The sequence below is a fragment of the Anopheles arabiensis genome, assembly GCF_016920715.1.
Source record: "Anopheles arabiensis isolate DONGOLA chromosome X unlocalized genomic scaffold, AaraD3 X_pericentromeric_contig0003, whole genome shotgun sequence".
In the NCBI taxonomy this organism is placed as follows: Eukaryota; Metazoa; Arthropoda; class Insecta; order Diptera; family Culicidae; genus Anopheles; species Anopheles arabiensis.
In genome coordinates, this window is record NW_024412081.1 from 925,001 (window position 1) to 942,500 (window position 17,500).

Here is a 17,500-nt window from a genome sequence, read left to right on the forward strand (position 1 = left end):
CATTGCTAGGCCAGTACGGCACTCTGCGCACTCTTGCTTGTCCTCTTCGAGCGACGGGCCTCTAAGCGGGGTTGTATTCCGGTACGACACATCGACCGGTACACATTGCACGCACTAACGATCTCTGCACTGAATGGAACTCATTCATAACCACCGTGACGGGAGACTTTGCTAGTACGCACGATACTCTGCGCATGTGCACATGTTTTACAACCCAACCAACTTAAGCACCTAGGGGAAGTTGTGATGCCATCTGAACACCCACCGACTGATGCATTGAACGGCTAAAGTTGACCTTCAATCCGAACTGGCACTTTGCGGCGTGGAGGCAGTTGCGCGACCACTCCTATCCCAAACCAACAAAGCATGGTGTATCCTAAGTGTTCGGTACAAGCACACCACGACGGGACACATTGAACGGTTCAGCGATCTCTCAGCACTAGTGGAAGAACTCCAACGTGATACGGGAGACATTGCTCTAAACCGAACGGCATCTCTGCGCGTTTACTTGACGCACCCCAACTTGGTCAACTGTTGGACTTTTTCGTAATCACGGCGGGACACATTGAACGAGCTCTAACGGATCTCTGCACGCATGGAACATGGTGGCGGGAATCATTGCTAGAACCGAACGGCGCCTCTGCGCGATGTACAAAGCCCAACAGGAACCTCGTATCGGCTGCCGAGCCGGAGCTTGAACAACTTGGACTTTCACCTCTAATTTATATCAACTCACCACTCCCCGAGGGATCCGCAGAATTGCTTCTGGGTCCCGTATCGTTATTTGCGATTCGTGTTTGCATTACACTACATTGAACTATTCCAACTTGTTTATCCGCATGGCGAACATTTGCTGCAGAGAACATTTAAGTTCCACTTCGCTCTCCCTACGTGGGTCTGAGCTTCGCTCTCAGGAAAAAATATGCCACATTTGGTAGGGAGACCCGGTTTCATCACGCTTTGTGCCCTGCACCATATATACCCTCATAAATTTATTCATTGGATTAGATCCAAGGAACACCAGATCATGCACCACTACCCATAATAGCTCATCGAGCTTAGCGTGAATCCTTCGGGTTTCCTAAGAAGTTCGATTGGTCTTGCAGAGTTTAAAGACAACGAAGCTTAGTTTCAAGCAATGGTTAATATACGCGTATTCAAAACCCTTAGCTGTTACAACTTTTTACTAGAAACCATCACGACGAAGTCTTTGGGTCCGTAGACCCGTGATGTACTGCTCCAGGAACGTTTTGATAGGGTGGAAGCTCAAAATCATAGGTTAAAATCATCGGCAGAGCCCACCAGACACCACTTTTGCTTCATTAGTTCGGACTATAGGCATACGACGATTTTTATCGCGGAGGGGACGTATGACCCAAACGGGGGCTTAATGACCCACTGCCACTGCAAACCATGCTCCTACGACTAAATAGAGGTAAAACTACGATTTGGTGCAATCTTCATGTTTGACCTCGTAGCAAGGTACCCTCCCTATAGTAGGCAATGAACAAATGATCATAATCCCAGGAGGGCAAAAATGGGAACCCGAAAGGAAAGCGCTGTTGGCGCGCCTAAGCTACTGGCCCGTAGAGTAAAATGGTACCCCCAACAAAGTTGTCGATTGACATTCTGATTGCACTTTTCATCATCTAGGGTGCGTTCCTTACACGTTTTGAGGTGTTTTAGCGAAAAACATGTTTTGAGCCACACGAGCTCTCCGGCCCGTTCGGTGCACATTTTTGAAAAAAGCTAGGAGCTGCCCCTAGGTTCGGGGTGTCACAAAATATTGAAAAGTGGTCAAAAACCGCTATCCAGAATCGGATGTAGAATCATTAGACGAACTTAAAATTGTTCCACGACCAATGTCTGCGACGTTTAGTATTCAAGATATGGCCCGCCCTAGGTCTGACCTGGCATTTTCGTGAAAATTTAAAGCATGGCCATAGGGACGGGTGAAATTGCTATTTTGGAAGCAAAAACCACCTCACTTTAAATGGCCATAACTTTTCAAAAACAAGAGCTAGGGTGCGTTCTTTACACGTTTTGAGGTGTTTTAGCGAAAAACATGTTTTGAGCCACACGAGCTCTCCGGCCCGTTCGGTGCACATTTTTGAAAAAGCTAGGAGCTGCCCCTAGGTTCGGGGTGTCACAAAATATTGAAAAGTGGTCAAAAACCGCTATCCAGAATCGGATGTAGAATCATTAGACGAACTTAAAATTGTTCTACGACCAATGTCTGCGACGTTTAGTATTCAAGATATGGCCCGCCCTAGGTCTGACCTGGCATTTTCGTGAAAATTTAAAGCATGGCCATAGGGACGGGTGAAATTGCTATTTTGAAGCAAAAACCACCTCACTTTAAATGGCCATAACTTTCGAAAACAAGAGCTAGGGTGCGTTCTTTACACGTTTTGAGGTGTTTTAGCGAAAACATGTTTTGAGCCACACGAGCTCTCCGGCCCGTTCGGTGCACATTTTTGAAAAAGCTAGGAGCTGCCCCTAGGTTCGGGGTGTCACAAAATATTGAAAAGTGGTCAAAAAACCGCTATCCAGAATCGGATGTAGAATCATTAGACGAACTTAAAATTGTTCCACGACCAATGTCTGCGACGTTTAGTATTCAAGATATGGCCCGCCCTAGGTCTGACCTGGCATTTTCGTGAAAATTTAAAGCATGGCCATAGGGACGGGTGAAATTGCTATTTTGAAGCAAAAACCACCTCACTTTAAATGGCCATAACTTTTCGAAAACAAGAGCTAGGGTGCGTTCCTTACACGTTTTGAGGTGTTTTAGCGAAAAACATGTTTTGAGCCACACGAGCTCTCCGGCCCGTTCGGTGCACATTTTTGAAAAAAGCTAGGAGCTGCCCCTAGGTTCGGGGTGTCACAAAATATTGAAAAGTGGTCAAAACCGCTATCCAGAATCGGATGTAGAATCATTAGACGAACTTAAAATTGTTCCACGACCAATGTCTGCGACGTTTAGTATTCAAGATATGGCCCGCCCTAGGTCTGACCTGGCATTTTCGTGAAAATTTAAAGCATGGCCATAGGGACGGGTGAAATTGCTATTTTGAAGCAAAAACCACCTCACTTTAAATGGCCATAACTTTTCAAAAACAAGAGCTAGGGTGCGTTCTTTACACGTTTTGAGGTGTTTTAGCGAAAAACATGTTTTGAGCCACACGAGCTCTCCGGCCCGTTCGGTGCACATTTTTGAAAAAAGCTAGGGAGCTGCCCCTAGGTTCGGGGTGTCACAAAATATTGAAAAGTGGTCAAAAACCGCTATCCAGAATCGGATGTAGAATCATTAGACGAACTTAAAATTGTTCCACGACCAATGTCTGCGACGTTTAGTATTCAAGATATGGCCCGCCCTAGGTCTGACCTGGCATTTTCGTGAAAATTTAAAGCATGGCCATAGGGACGGGTAAAATAGCTATTTTGAAGCAAAACCCGTCTGACTTTAAATGGCCATAACTTTTGAAAACAAGAGCTAGGGTGCGTTCCTTACACGTTTTGAGGTGTTTTAGCGAAAAACATGTTTTGAGCCACACGAGCTCTCCGGCCCGTTCGGTGCACATTTTTGAAAAAGCTAGGAGCTGCCCCTAGGTTCGGGGTGTCACAAAATATTGAAAAGTGGTCAAAAACCGCTATCCAGAATCGGATGTAGAATCATTAGACGAACTTAAAATTGTTCTACGACCAATGTCTGCGACGTTTAGTATTCAAGATATGGCCCGCCCTAGGTCTGACCTGGCATTTTCGTGAAAATTTAAAGCATGGCCATAGGGACGGGTAAAATAGCTATTTTGAAGCAAAACCCGTCTGACTTTAAATGGCCATAACTTTCGAAAAACAAGAGCTAGGGTGCGTTCCTTACACGTTTTGAGGTGTTTTAGCGAAAAACATGTTTTGAGCCACACGAGCTCTCCGGCCCGTTCGGTGCACATTTTTGAAAAAAGCTAGGAGCTGCCCCTAGGTTCGGGGTGTCACAAAATATTGAAAAGTGGTCAAAAACCGCTATCCAGAATCGGATGTAGAATCATTAGACGAACTTAAAATTGTTCTACGACCAATGTCTGCGACGTTTAGTATTCAAGATATGGCCCGCCCTAGGTCTGACCTGGCATTTTCGTGAAAATTTAAAGCATGGCCATAGGGACGGGTGAAATTGCTATTTTGAAGCAAAAACCACCTCACTTTAAATGGCCATAACTTTTCAAAAACAAGAGCTAGGGTGCGTTCTTTACACGTTTTGAGGTGTTTTAGCGAAAAACATGTTTTGAGCCACACGAGCTCTCCGGCCCGTTCGGTGCACATTTTTGAAAAAGCTAGGAGCTGCCCCTAGGTTCGGGGTGTCACAAAATATTGAAAAGTGGTCAAAAAACCGCTATCCAGAATCGGATGTAGAATCATTAGACGAACTTAAAATTGTTCCACGACCAATGTCTGCGACGTTTAGTATTCAAGATATGGCCCGCCCTAGGTCTGACCTGGCATTTTCGTGAAAATTTAAAGCATGGCCATAGGGACGGGTAAAATAGCTATTTTGAAGCAAAAACCCGTCTGACTTTAAATGGCCATAACTTTTGAAAAACAAGAGCTAGGGTGCGTTCCTTACACGTTTTGAGGTGTTTTAGCGAAAAACATGTTTTGAGCCACACGAGCTCTCCGGCCCGTTCGGTGCACATTTTTGAAAAAGCTAGGAGCTGCCCCTAGGTTCGGGGTGTCACAAAATATTGAAAAGTGGTCAAAAACCGCTATCCAGAATCGGATGTAGAATCATTAGACGAACTTAAAATTGTTCTACGACCAATGTCTGCGACGTTTAGTATTCAAGATATGGCCCGCCCTAGGTCTGACCTGGCATTTTCGTGAAAATTTAAAGCATGGCCATAGGGACGGGTGAAATTGCTATTTTGAAGCAAAAACCACCTCACTTTAAATGGCCATAACTTTTCGAAAACAAGAGCTAGGGTGCGTTCCTTACACGTTTTGAGGTGTTTTAGCGAAAACATGTTTTGAGCCACACGAGCTCTCCGGCCCGTTCGGTGCACATTTTTGAAAAAGCTAGGAGCTGCCCCTAGGTTCGGGGTGTCACAAAATATTGAAAAGTGGTCAAAAAACCGCTATCCAGAATCGGATGTAGAATCATTAGACGAACTTAAAATTGTTCCACGACCAATGTCTGCGACGTTTAGTATTCAAGATATGGCCCGCCCTAGGTCTGACCTGGCATTTTCGTGAAAATTTAAAGCATGGCCATAGGGACGGGTGAAATTGCTATTTTGAAGCAAAACCACCTCACTTTAAATGGCCATAACTTTTCAAAAACAAGAGCTAGGGTGCGTTCTTTACACGTTTTGAGGTGTTTTAGCGAAAACATGTTTTGAGCCACACGAGCTCTCCGGCCCGTTCGGTGCACATTTTTGAAAAAAGCTAGGGAGCTGCCCCTAGGTTCGGGGTGTCACAAAATATTGAAAAGTGGTCAAAAAACCGCTATCCAGAATCGGATGTAGAATCATTAGACGAACTTAAAATTGTTCCACGACCAATGTCTGCGACGTTTAGTATTCAAGATATGGCCCGCCCTAGGTCTGACCTGGCATTTTCGTGAAAATTTAAAGCATGGCCATAGGGACGGGTAAAATAGCTATTTTGAAGCAAAAACCCGTCTGACTTTAAATGGCCATAACTTTTGAAAAACAAGAGCTAGGGTGCGTTCCTTACACGTTTTGAGGTGTTTTAGCGAAAAACATGTTTTGAGCCACACGAGCTCTCCGGCCCGTTCGGTGCACATTTTTGAAAAAAGCTAGGAGCTGCCCCTAGGTTCGGGGTGTCACAAAATATTGAAAAGTGGTCAAAAACCGCTATCCAGAATCGGATGTAGAATCATTAGACGAACTTAAAATTGTTCTACGACCAATGTCTGCGACGTTTAGTATTCAAGATATGGCCCGCCCTAGGTCTGACCTGGCATTTTCGTGAAAATTTAAAGCATGGCCATAGGGACGGGTAAAATAGCTATTTTGAAGCAAAACCCGTCTGACTTTAAATGGCCATAACTTTTGAAAAACAAGAGCTAGGGTGCGTTCCTTACACGTTTTGAGGTGTTTTAGCGAAAAACATGTTTTGAGCCACACGAGCTCTCCGGCCCGTTCGGTGCACATTTTTGAAAAAAGCTAGGAGCTGCCCCTAGGTTCGGGGTGTCACAAAATATTGAAAAGTGGTCAAAAACCGCTATCCAGAATCGGATGTAGAATCATTAGACGAACTTAAAATTGTTCCACGACCAATGTCTGCGACGTTTAGTATTCAAGATATGGCCCGCCCTAGGTCTGACCTGGCATTTTCGTGAAAATTTAAAGCATGGCCATAGGGACGGGTGAAATTGCTATTTTGAAGCAAAAAACCACCTCACTTTAAATGGCCATAACTTTTCAAAAACAAGAGCTAGGGTGCGTTCCTTACACGTTTTGAGGTGTTTTAGCGAAAAACATGTTTTGAGCCACACGAGCTCTCCGGCCCGTTCGGTGCACATTTTTGAAAAAAGCTAGGGAGCTGCCCCTAGGTTCGGGGTGTCACAAAATATTGAAAAGTGGTCAAAAAACCGCTATCCAGAATCGGATGTAGAATCATTAGACGAACTTAAAATTGTTCCACGACCAATGTCTGCGACGTTTAGTATTCAAGATATGGCCCGCCCTAGGTCTGACCTGGCATTTTCGTGAAAATTTAAAGCATGGCCATAGGGACGGGTGAAATTGCTATTTTGAAGCAAAAACCACCTCACTTTAAATGGCCATAACTTTTCAAAAACAAGAGCTAGGGTGCGTTCTTTACACGTTTTGAGGTGTTTTAGCGAAAAACATGTTTTGAGCCACACGAGCTCTCCGGCCCGTTCGGTGCACATTTTTGAAAAAAGCTAGGAGCTGCCCCTAGGTTCGGGGTGTCACAAAATATTGAAAAGTGGTCAAAAACCGCTATCCAGAATCGGATGTAGAATCATTAGACGAACTTAAAATTGTTCCACGACCAATGTCTGCGACGTTTAGTATTCAAGATATGGCCCGCCCTAGGTCTGACCTGGCATTTTCGTGAAAATTTAAAGCATGGCCATAGGGACGGGTAAAATAGCTATTTTGGAAGCAAAAACCCGTCTGACTTTAAATGGCCATAACTTTTGAAAAACAAGAGCTAGGGTGCGTTCCTTACACGTTTTGAGGTGTTTTAGCGAAAAACATGTTTTGAGCCACACGAGCTCTCCGGCCCGTTCGGTGCACATTTTGAAAAAAGCTAGGAGCTGCCCCTAGGTTCGGGGTGTCACAAAATATTGAAAAGTGGTCAAAAACCGCTATCCAGAATCGGATGTAGAATCATTAGACGAACTTAAAATTGTTCTACGACCAATGTCTGCGACGTTTAGTATTCAAGATATGGCCCGCCCTAGGTCTGACCTGGCATTTTCGTGAAAATTTAAAGCATGGCCATAGGGACGGGTAAAATAGCTATTTTGAAGCAAAACCCGTCTGACTTTAAATGGCCATAACTTTTGAAAAACAAGAGCTAGGGTGCGTTCCTTACACGTTTTGAGGTGTTTTAGCGAAAAACATGTTTTGAGCCACACGAGCTCTCCGGCCCGTTCGGTGCACATTTTTGAAAAAAGCTAGGAGCTGCCCCTAGGTTCGGGGTGTCACAAAATATTGAAAAGTGGTCAAAAACCGCTATCCAGAATCGGATGTAGAATCATTAGACGAACTTAAAATTGTTCTACGACCAATGTCTGCGACGTTTAGTATTCAAGATATGGCCCGCCCTAGGTCTGACCTGGCATTTTCGTGAAAATTTAAAGCATGGCCATAGGGACGGGTGAAATTGCTATTTTGAAGCAAAAACCACCTCACTTTAAATGGCCATAACTTTTCAAAAACAAGAGCTAGGGTGCGTTCTTTACACGTTTTGAGGTGTTTTAGCGAAAAACATGTTTTGAGCCACACGAGCTCTCCGGCCCGTTCGGTGCACATTTTTGAAAAAGCTAGGAGCTGCCCCTAGGTTCGGGGTGTCACAAAATATTGAAAAGTGGTCAAAAACCGCTATCCAGAATCGGATGTAGAATCATTAGACGAACTTAAAATTGTTCTACGACCAATGTCTGCGACGTTTAGTATTCAAGATATGGCCCGCCCTAGGTCTGACCTGGCATTTTCGTGAAAATTTAAAGCATGGCCATAGGGACGGGTGAAATTGCTATTTTGAAGCAAAAAAACCACCTCACTTTAAATGGCCATAACTTTTCAAAAACAAGAGCTAGGGTGCGTTCTTTACACGTTTTGAGGTGTTTTAGCGAAAAACATGTTTTGAGCCACACGAGCTCTCCGGCCCGTTCGGTGCACATTTTTGAAAAAGCTAGGAGCTGCCCCTAGGTTCGGGGTGTCACAAAATATTGAAAAGTGGTCAAAAAACCGCTATCCAGAATCGGATGTAGAATCATTAGACGAACTTAAAATTGTTCCACGACCAATGTCTGCGACGTTTAGTATTCAAGATATGGCCCGCCCTAGGTCTGACCTGGCATTTTCGTGAAAATTTAAAGCATGGCCATAGGGACGGGTAAAATAGCTATTTTGGAAGCAAAAACCCGTCTGACTTTAAATGGCCATAACTTTTGAAAACAAGAGCTAGGGTGCGTTCCTTACACGTTTTGAGGTGTTTTAGCGAAAAACATGTTTTGAGCCACACGAGCTCTCCGGCCCGTTCGGTGCACATTTTTGAAAAAAGCTAGGGAGCTGCCCCTAGGTTCGGGGTGTCACAAAATATTGAAAAGTGGTCAAAAACCGCTATCCAGAATCGGATGTAGAATCATTAGACGAACTTAAAATTGTTCTACGACCAATGTCTGCGACGTTTAGTATTCAAGATATGGCCCGCCCTAGGTCTGACCTGGCATTTTCGTGAAAATTTAAAGCATGGCCATAGGGACGGGTGAAATTGCTATTTTGAAGCAAAAAACCACCTCACTTTAAATGGCCATAACTTTTCAAAAACAAGAGCTAGGGTGCGTTCCTTACACGTTTTGAGGTGTTTTTGCGAAAAACATGTTTTGAGCCACACGAGCTCTCCGGCCCGTTCGGTGCACATTTTTGAAAAAAGCTAGGGAGCTGCCCCTAGGTTCGGGGTGTCACAAAATATTGAAAAGTGGTCAAAAAACCGCTATCCAGAATCGGATGTAGAATCATTAGACGAACTTAAAATTGTTCTACAACCCCCAGTCCGACGCCTCGTATTCGAGATATAGCACTTTGTAGGTCTGACCGAGCAAATTTGTACTGAAATGTATGGCGGACATGTTATTCATTAAACAACATTAACTTGCATCGTGCCCTACTTCATCGGCACAGCTACTATCGACTATCTATTGTTGAAATGGATTGAGTTTGACCATTTTAGCTCTTTTCTTATGCCGTGCACCAACAGTGTGTACCGATCAGGGAAAGTACACTACTTACGCGTTCATGGATGTATATGTTGGTACAAGTTGCCGGTCGGAATAGCAGTGCACCAAAACTGTGTACCGATCAGGGAAAGTACAAGACGGAGGGCGCAGCCCGAGCGTACGCGTTCATAGATGTCCATGTTGGTACAACCTTCATGTACGTACCTTGTTTTTGCATCAAAAGTTCCAATAAAGTGTTTGTATGCTTAAAATGCTTATCTCAACCGGTCACCTTTTGGCCTGCCCTTTTATAGACAGAAACCTAGAACGATACTCGCGATGTTTGTGTTTTTCCATTCGCCCGGGACGACGAAATGAGCTCTGTGCACATCGTGTAGAAAACTGTCTCCTCCTCGTATGTTTTTGTCCCTCCACGCATATAATCACCCACATTTGTGTTCAACACGGACGGCGCAGCCCGAGCGAACGCGTTAATGTTTATGTTTGTGCACACTAAAGTTACAATCCTAGGATTTGGTTATTGCGTCGCAGTGCCCGACCGTCGCGGACACCATTCTTGGACAAAAGTCCAAGTACGTAGAGTACATTCCCTAGGTATGTGCCCGTTCGTGACTTTCGTTGCGTGCTTACAGACACGCTTGGGTATGTTTACCATACAAGGTTTACTAGGAAAACCTGGGAAGGACGCTTGCCCTCCCGTCGCGGACACCATTCTTGGAAAGAAGTCCTGGTACTTAGCGTTCTTTAATGTACTTGATCAGTTTGTATTGCAATTGCTTTGTGCCATTGACTTTTGCTAATGCTCACTAAGGGGTGTTCGTTTGCGATGTGTATGATAAGCAACTGTCTATTCTTACCAGCAGTTAATCAACACTTTTCACCCAAATCATAGGAACGTAGAGTACTTTCCCTGATCGGTACACAATTTTGGTGCACCTCTAACTTCGCCAGCACTTTATCGTTACGTTTTGTGCACAACCTTGGGACATGGTGTAAGTTTCATCATTGTTATGTTTGATTCGGTTTATTATGATTGAAAAATACGCTACGTCCAAGAAATCTGAACTCGAATACTTTTGCCACGTTGCGCAAAAGCTACTGAGCAACTCCTAGCCGTTTACCGATTTAAAATTTAATTTTCGTTATTAGTTTTAAAAAATACGCTAAGTCCCAAAAATCTGAACTCGAATACTTTTTCTATGTGCCGCCAAAAGCTACTGAGCAACTCCTAGCCGTTTACCGATTTAAAATTTAATTTTCGTTATTAGTTTTAAAAATACGCTAAGTCCCAAAAATCTGAACTCGAATACTTTTTCTATGTGCCGCTAAAAGCTACTGAGCAACGCCTAGGTTGGTACATTTCTGGTACATGGAGTGTATGCGTGCAGGCGTACTGCCGTGCTGGACTGGAAAATCGCACTTGCTACTAGAACGTAGAGTAATTCCCCTAGATAGGTGCTTTTGCATGCCTCTGTTCGACGTCCATGCAACTTGGAACGTGCGACACACGTAGCTAGGCTTCCCCATACATATTCCCTAGGGTAGCACCAAATTGCACACTTTCAGGGGTATATTTTGGTACGGTGTACTGTGCATGGTACAAGTATCATTAGCTCGTGCAATTTATTTTGCATCAAGTTGCGATTGCTGGTGCGTCGAGATAGGAGTGTTTCGCGACTTTTGCCAAGCTTTGGTGCCATTTGGTGAATAATTAATGTTCTAGCCACAATAAACGTGCCACATAATGCCAATAACGACAACGCCATTTTCAAGGGACTTCCAGTCAAAATGTTTGCAATCAGCGCTTTCCTGTCGAGTTCAGGATTTGGGACTGAGCGATTTTTTTTCACGATCCAATCAAACGACCAGTTCGTGAATAAACAATTCATACAACAGTACATCCCTTCAAAGTAGAAAAAAGCCGAATGCTAGGGAGCTCCAGTCAAAAACGTTGTCATTGGCGCTTTCTTCTCGAGTTCAGGATTTGGGACTTAGCGTTTTTTTCACGATCCAGCCAAAAGACCAGATCGTGAAATAAACAATTAACACAACTGTACTAGTACATCCCTTCAACTGAAGCAAGCGCACCATACATGACCCGTACGCTAATCATCCAAGCACATGACACGTCAACTAAGTCAACACATGATACAACTTGGAAAACTGACGGGTAAGTAGGTCATCTCGTACACGACGACACACCGACCAAACCAGGTCAACACGTCACATGCACAAGACATCCTACTACCAAGGCCGACCACCTCGACACACGACCTGTTAACCGAACATGGTCAACACCATCATGTGCAAGGCAACCGGGCCAAACGGGTCAACTTATACAACTTGTAACGAGCATGTGTAAGCTTACTGGTGTGGTCCGCACGGTCCTCACATCAAGACAATCAAGTCGAGAACGAGGCACGCCGACAAGCTCATTAGTGTTAAGTGTCCTTCTCCATCCTATGTCAAGTCACTCGTCTGACACGGAAGTAGCCAACTCTTGTCCACTAGTATAAAGGAACGGTCTCCAGACCAGGTCAAGTCACTCGTCTGACAAGGAAGGAGCACGCACCAAGCTTCACCAGAGCACGGTACCACGGTCCCCAGACCAAGATGGTTAGTTACGCCAACGAGGAAGGGGCACGCGTTCCCTTGCTACACTCAACTTAGTACACTCATGCTCTCACAAGAGTATCCCCTGTGTCGACGTGGTCCCCAGACCAAGACGAGCTTGCGCACATCGAGGAAGGGGCACACGGACAAACCACCAAGCATGGGTCGCCTGAGAGGATCGATGCGAACGCATCTCTACAACTCGCAGCTCCCAGCCTGAAGTCCCGTCGTTTGCGGGCGGTTGATAGGTGTCGAAACTAGGTATATCCACGTTGGGCAGAGCTCAAGCCAACGGCGTTCCCAGTTACGGTACTAACACGTGCAGCGAACTCCACTCATTGCGGCCTAGGTATAGCGGGATGAGACGCCGGGCTGCAGACGCAGACTCCAACGGATCTCAGAGGGTTGTTAGGCCCGCTAGCTTCCGAACACCTAATGGGTTTGAGAAGCGCTATCAGCTCGGATTGGCTACGACCTTAGAGGCGTTCAGGCATAATCCAGCGGACGTAGCGTCATACCAAAGTCCGGTCGGACTAGTATTGAGCCAGTGGTCCGTACCTGTGGTTCCTCTCGTACTGCACAGGAATTCCGTTAAGATAGCGACTATAAGCACACACCAGTAGGGTAAAACTAACCTGTCTCACGACGGTCTAAACCCAGCTCACGTTCCCTTGAAAGGGTGAACAATCCTACGCTTGGTGAATTTTGCTTCACAATGATAGGAAGAGCCGACATCGAAGGATCAAAAGCCACGTCGCTATGAACGCTTGGCGGCCACAAGCCAGTTATCCCTGTGAGTGTTCATCGAGTAGCCGTCGGGTACAGACGTATGTAAACACGCTCCGACAAAGTGTGCAAAAAGTGTGTAAAACGGCCTCGGATCGCTCTGAAACCCTCAAAATCGTGTTCAGAGCACCCAATTTACCTATAGATAGTGTTATTTGGTCGAATTTCTGTGATTTTTGCGCTTTAAAAATTCGTGTTGTTCTGTGTACATTTGCCCCCCCCGGTAGCACCAAATTTCCGGGTGTGGAAAAATGCGCAAAACTGTGTGATATCAGCGCCGGAAACACTCGATTCTGGATAATTCGACGCTTCTAAAGCGTTTAAAAGTGTTTTCGAGACGTTTTGAGAAGTTTAAAGTGCATAAAAGTGTGTGTTTACATCCCCATACAATTTGTATGGGAAACTTTGAATGTGAATAACTCAGTGAAAAACGCACGGATTCGTGCCGGATGTGATTTTAAAGGTGCGCGTAGTGACGCTGAACGTGAATTTAAAAGAAACAGAACGAAAATCGGTGAAAAACGAGAAAATAAAAGTGTCGGGGTGCTACCGCCGGAGCACGTGCTTTCGGAAAAATCGAAATAAATAGCAAATCGCGATTAACTCCGCGAGTTTTGCTCGGATTCGTGTGCGGTTTTCACCGTTGTGCTTGTTTTTATGCGTACAATAAGATTGCATCAAAAATTTGTGAAAATCGTGAAAAAATTTTTGACGTTTCTTGGTGACAGTTCTATAATACCCAAGGGACAAATTTTGTCCGGGGAGCAGTTCCCAAGGGGCAAAAATTTGAAAAGTCCGTTACTGCTCGAAAAGTGCTCGAGTTTACAAAAGTGCGCAGAAAATTCGGGGAAGAAGTGTAGTGCCCGCGGCAGCTCGAATCTGCTCGATTCGAGTAGTTCGAGCAACTCGAAAACTGCTCGAATTTTTCGAAAAATCCCTAAAATAGGTTCAAAAGGGTCGAAAAAGCGGGCAGCGCAATTTGGACGTGAAAAGTGCCGGAAAAATTCGGGATTGGTGCGGATCCATTCCCCACGTGAGCGACGCACCCTCTCGTAATTTTTCGCCACTCCGCCACCCCTCCCCCCCAGCCCACCAGGGGGTCGCAAGTCGGACCATAGTGGAAAACCAGCGTGGAAGAAGGATTCTACAGCAGCGATTGAGCGGCAGAACACCAGCTAGACGGCGCTGCATACTTGGGGTCATCTCGACCCCCCGGGGTCAACCGACCCCCGGGGTCACATCGACCCCCAGGGTTATTTAACCCACCAACCTGAAAGTCGGCAAAGATGATGGCATCATCCGGGATGTCAACGCGCGCGAGTGCGAGGTCAGTCTCTGTGGACTGCCGTAGCAGCTTGGCATCTGGCTCGAAGCTGTTTGTGACCGAGCCTCGAGTGGCGCTGCCTAGGGTCAGTGTCACAGGCAACAACAAGCCCGCCGTGGCATCCAAGGCCGCCACGGCCACACTGGAGCTCGAGTTGCTTAAGGCAACAATCCAACGACTAGAGGAGCAGAATGCAGAAATGAAGGAGCAAATGCTCGCCTCTCCGAGCAGATAACTGGCATGTGCCAACTGCTACAAGAGGAAAAGGAGGAGGCAAAACGACGAGAGGAGAAGTTGGAGGCACAGATGGAGAAGCTCGCCGCCGCACATCAGCGCGACCGAGACGTGCTCAACTCTCTTCTGGCAGCAAAGGTTGCCGGCGGACAACCGTCAGCTAGTCCGCGCCAACCTCCGACTCCCGCTGCCGCGCCGACCCTCTGCGCCGCAGCTGCAGCAACAACAACAGCAGCAGCGGAACCAGCACGAGCAGGAGCAGCCCCGCGCGTCGACGTCGCGCGCAGTCATGCCGCCGCGCAGCGAGGCATCGACAGCCGTCCGCGTAGACGTTGTGCCGGAACTCACCTTTAGTGAGGTCGTGCGGCGTAGATATCGCGGAAAAGCTACGGGTAAGCCACGTTCCCAGCAGCAGCAGCAACAGCAACAGCAGCAGTAGCAGCAGCAGCAGCAGCGTCAGCCACAGCGACAGGCGGTCGCCGGCTCGCAGCAGCAGCAGCAGGAGCGTATGCAGCAGCAACATCAGCAACATCGTAAGCGAAAGCCGAGGCCCGACATCATCGAGGTGTCTCCCAGTGAAGGCGAAACCTGGGATGGCATCTACGAGAAAGTGCGCAAAGCCATTCGTCTGGACGCGGCTCACAGCGAAATGAAAGGGCATATTAAGCAGGGCCGCCGAACTCATGCCAGGCTGCTACGTATGGAGCTGAGCAAGACGGCAAACGCTCCGCTTATGCTGGAAGGCGTCCGCAAAATCATCGGCGACGCAGGCGTCAGTCGGCTTGTCACAGAAATGGGTGAGCTGCTGGTAGTCGATATCGATCCCCTTGCTACGGAGGAAGATATCATTGCTGCCCTCGATGCTAAGATTGGCGCAAGTGCTGGAGTTGTTTCTGCCAGCATTTGGGAACTACCGGATGGTTCGAAGCGAGCACGCATCCGGCTACCTGTGAAGTCGGCTCGGCAGTTGGAAGGACTTAAACTGTTCCTGTGCGACTGTGTGAGCAAGGTTCGAGCAGCCCCACCAACGCCTCCAGAGCGACAGCGCTGTTTCCGCTGTCTGGAGATGGGCCACATCGCCTCGAACTGCCGTTCCACCGCAGATCGGCAGAATCTGTGCATCCGCTGTGGGCTTACCGGACACAAAGCACGATCCTGCCAGAATGAGGCAAAGTGCGCACTGTGCGGTGGCGCTCACCACATAGGCCACAGCGAATGTGCCCGTTCGGCCCAACGATGTTCCCGGCCCTGAAAGTTCTGCAGGCGAACCTGGGCCATGGCCGTGATGCCCAGAACCTGGTGCTGCAAGCTGCCAGAGAGGAGAAAGCAGACGTGCTCATTCTCTCTGATGTTCTGCGCCCACCTGAAAACAACGGCCGGTGGGCATTCAGCAGCTGCAAGGCGGTAGCGGTGGTAGCTGTCGGTGAGCTACCAATACAGCGGGTGTGGTGCAGTGAAGCTCAGGGGTTGGTTGCAGCGCAGATCGGCGGAGTGGTTTTCATCAGCTGCTATGCTCCACCAAGCCTTAACCTCGCAGAGTTCGAGCGCTTCTTGGAAGCAATAGAACTCAAGGCTTCTCCCACCCTCAAGTCGTCGTCGCCGGCGATTTTAACGCCAGACATGAGGAGTGGGGCAGCCCGAGGACTTGCGACCGCGGGGAAGAGCTGCACGGAATGGTGGAGCAGCTTGGCCTAATCGTGATTAATCAAGGTCGGGAATACACGTTTGATGGCAACGGGTGGCTCTCCCGAGTATAGTGGATGTGGCATTCGCGAGCCTGTCGATCGCTCGCCCTGACACCTGGGTTGTCAGCACAAGCTACACCGCGTCAGACCACCGCTATGTTCTCTACACCGTGGGAGGAACACCACCATCCCCCGAACAACTACAGAACCATCAGCAGACAGCGCAGCAGTCGTCTCAGCAGCAACAGCAGCAGCAGCAACAGCAGTCCTTACAACAGCAGCAGTTATCACAACAGCAGCAGCAGCAACGACAGCGGCAACCATCGTCGCAGCAGGGTGATTCCTCAAGCCAGAGGCGTGTGCGTCACGCTGGCCGCCGATGGAAAGCCTCGCAGTTTTCTCCTTCCTCATTCCTCGAGGCGCTGTTCGCTGCGGACTTTGTCCAACGCGCAACGAGCCAGGGAGGGTATGATCGCAGCCATGCTCAAGGCTTGCGACGAGACGATGCAACGGGTTACCCGAGTGCACCAAGACCCGCATCGGAACATCTTTTGGTGGTCTCCTCCTGGCTCGACTGAGGAACAATTGCGAGGTTGCCCGTGACCGATTGCTGCAGACGGCTGACTTGGAGGAGCGCAGCATAGCAGCAGCAGAGCACAGGACAGCAAGGGCGGAGCTCAGCCGAGCAATTCGAGCTAGCAAGCGGAACTTGTTCCAGGAGCTGATCGAAATTGCAGAAGAGAATGCGTTCGGGGCAGGATACCGTGTCGTTATGTCTCGGCTCCGGGGCAGTCGGATGCCGTCCGAAGCGGACCGGGGCGTCCTCGAACGTATTGTATCCGACCTCTTCCCTGAGCATCCGCCCTGCGACTGGTCGCGGCTGAGCAACGTTGGAAGCGTCGAGGGAGCAACAACAACGGCGGGAATTGCACCGGTAACGGACGACGAGCTGCTGCTCATCGCGAGCCAGATGGCAAATCACAAAGCACCAGGGCTCGATGGCATCCCGAATGCGGCAGTGAAGACGGCCATCATGTTGTTCCCGGAGGTCTTCCGGGTCCTGTACCAGGATTGCCTCAACCGCGCTTCGTTTCCGGCGCAGTGGAAGAGGCAACGACTGGTGTTGCTGCCGAAGCAGGGGAAGCCTCCGGAGAGAGCAGCTCGTACCGACCCCTCTGCATGCTCGACGCACTGGGGAAGGTACTTGAGCGCCTCATCCTGAATCGCCTCAATGAACATCTCGAAGAGCCGTCTTCACCCCGACTGTCGGACCGGCAGTTCGGATTTCGTCGAGGGCGGTCGACAGTGAGCGCCATCCAGCGGGTTGTTGAGGCCGGCCGTACCGCCATGTCGTTCCGGCGAACGAACGGCCGGGATAACCGTTTCTTGCTTGTGGTGGCG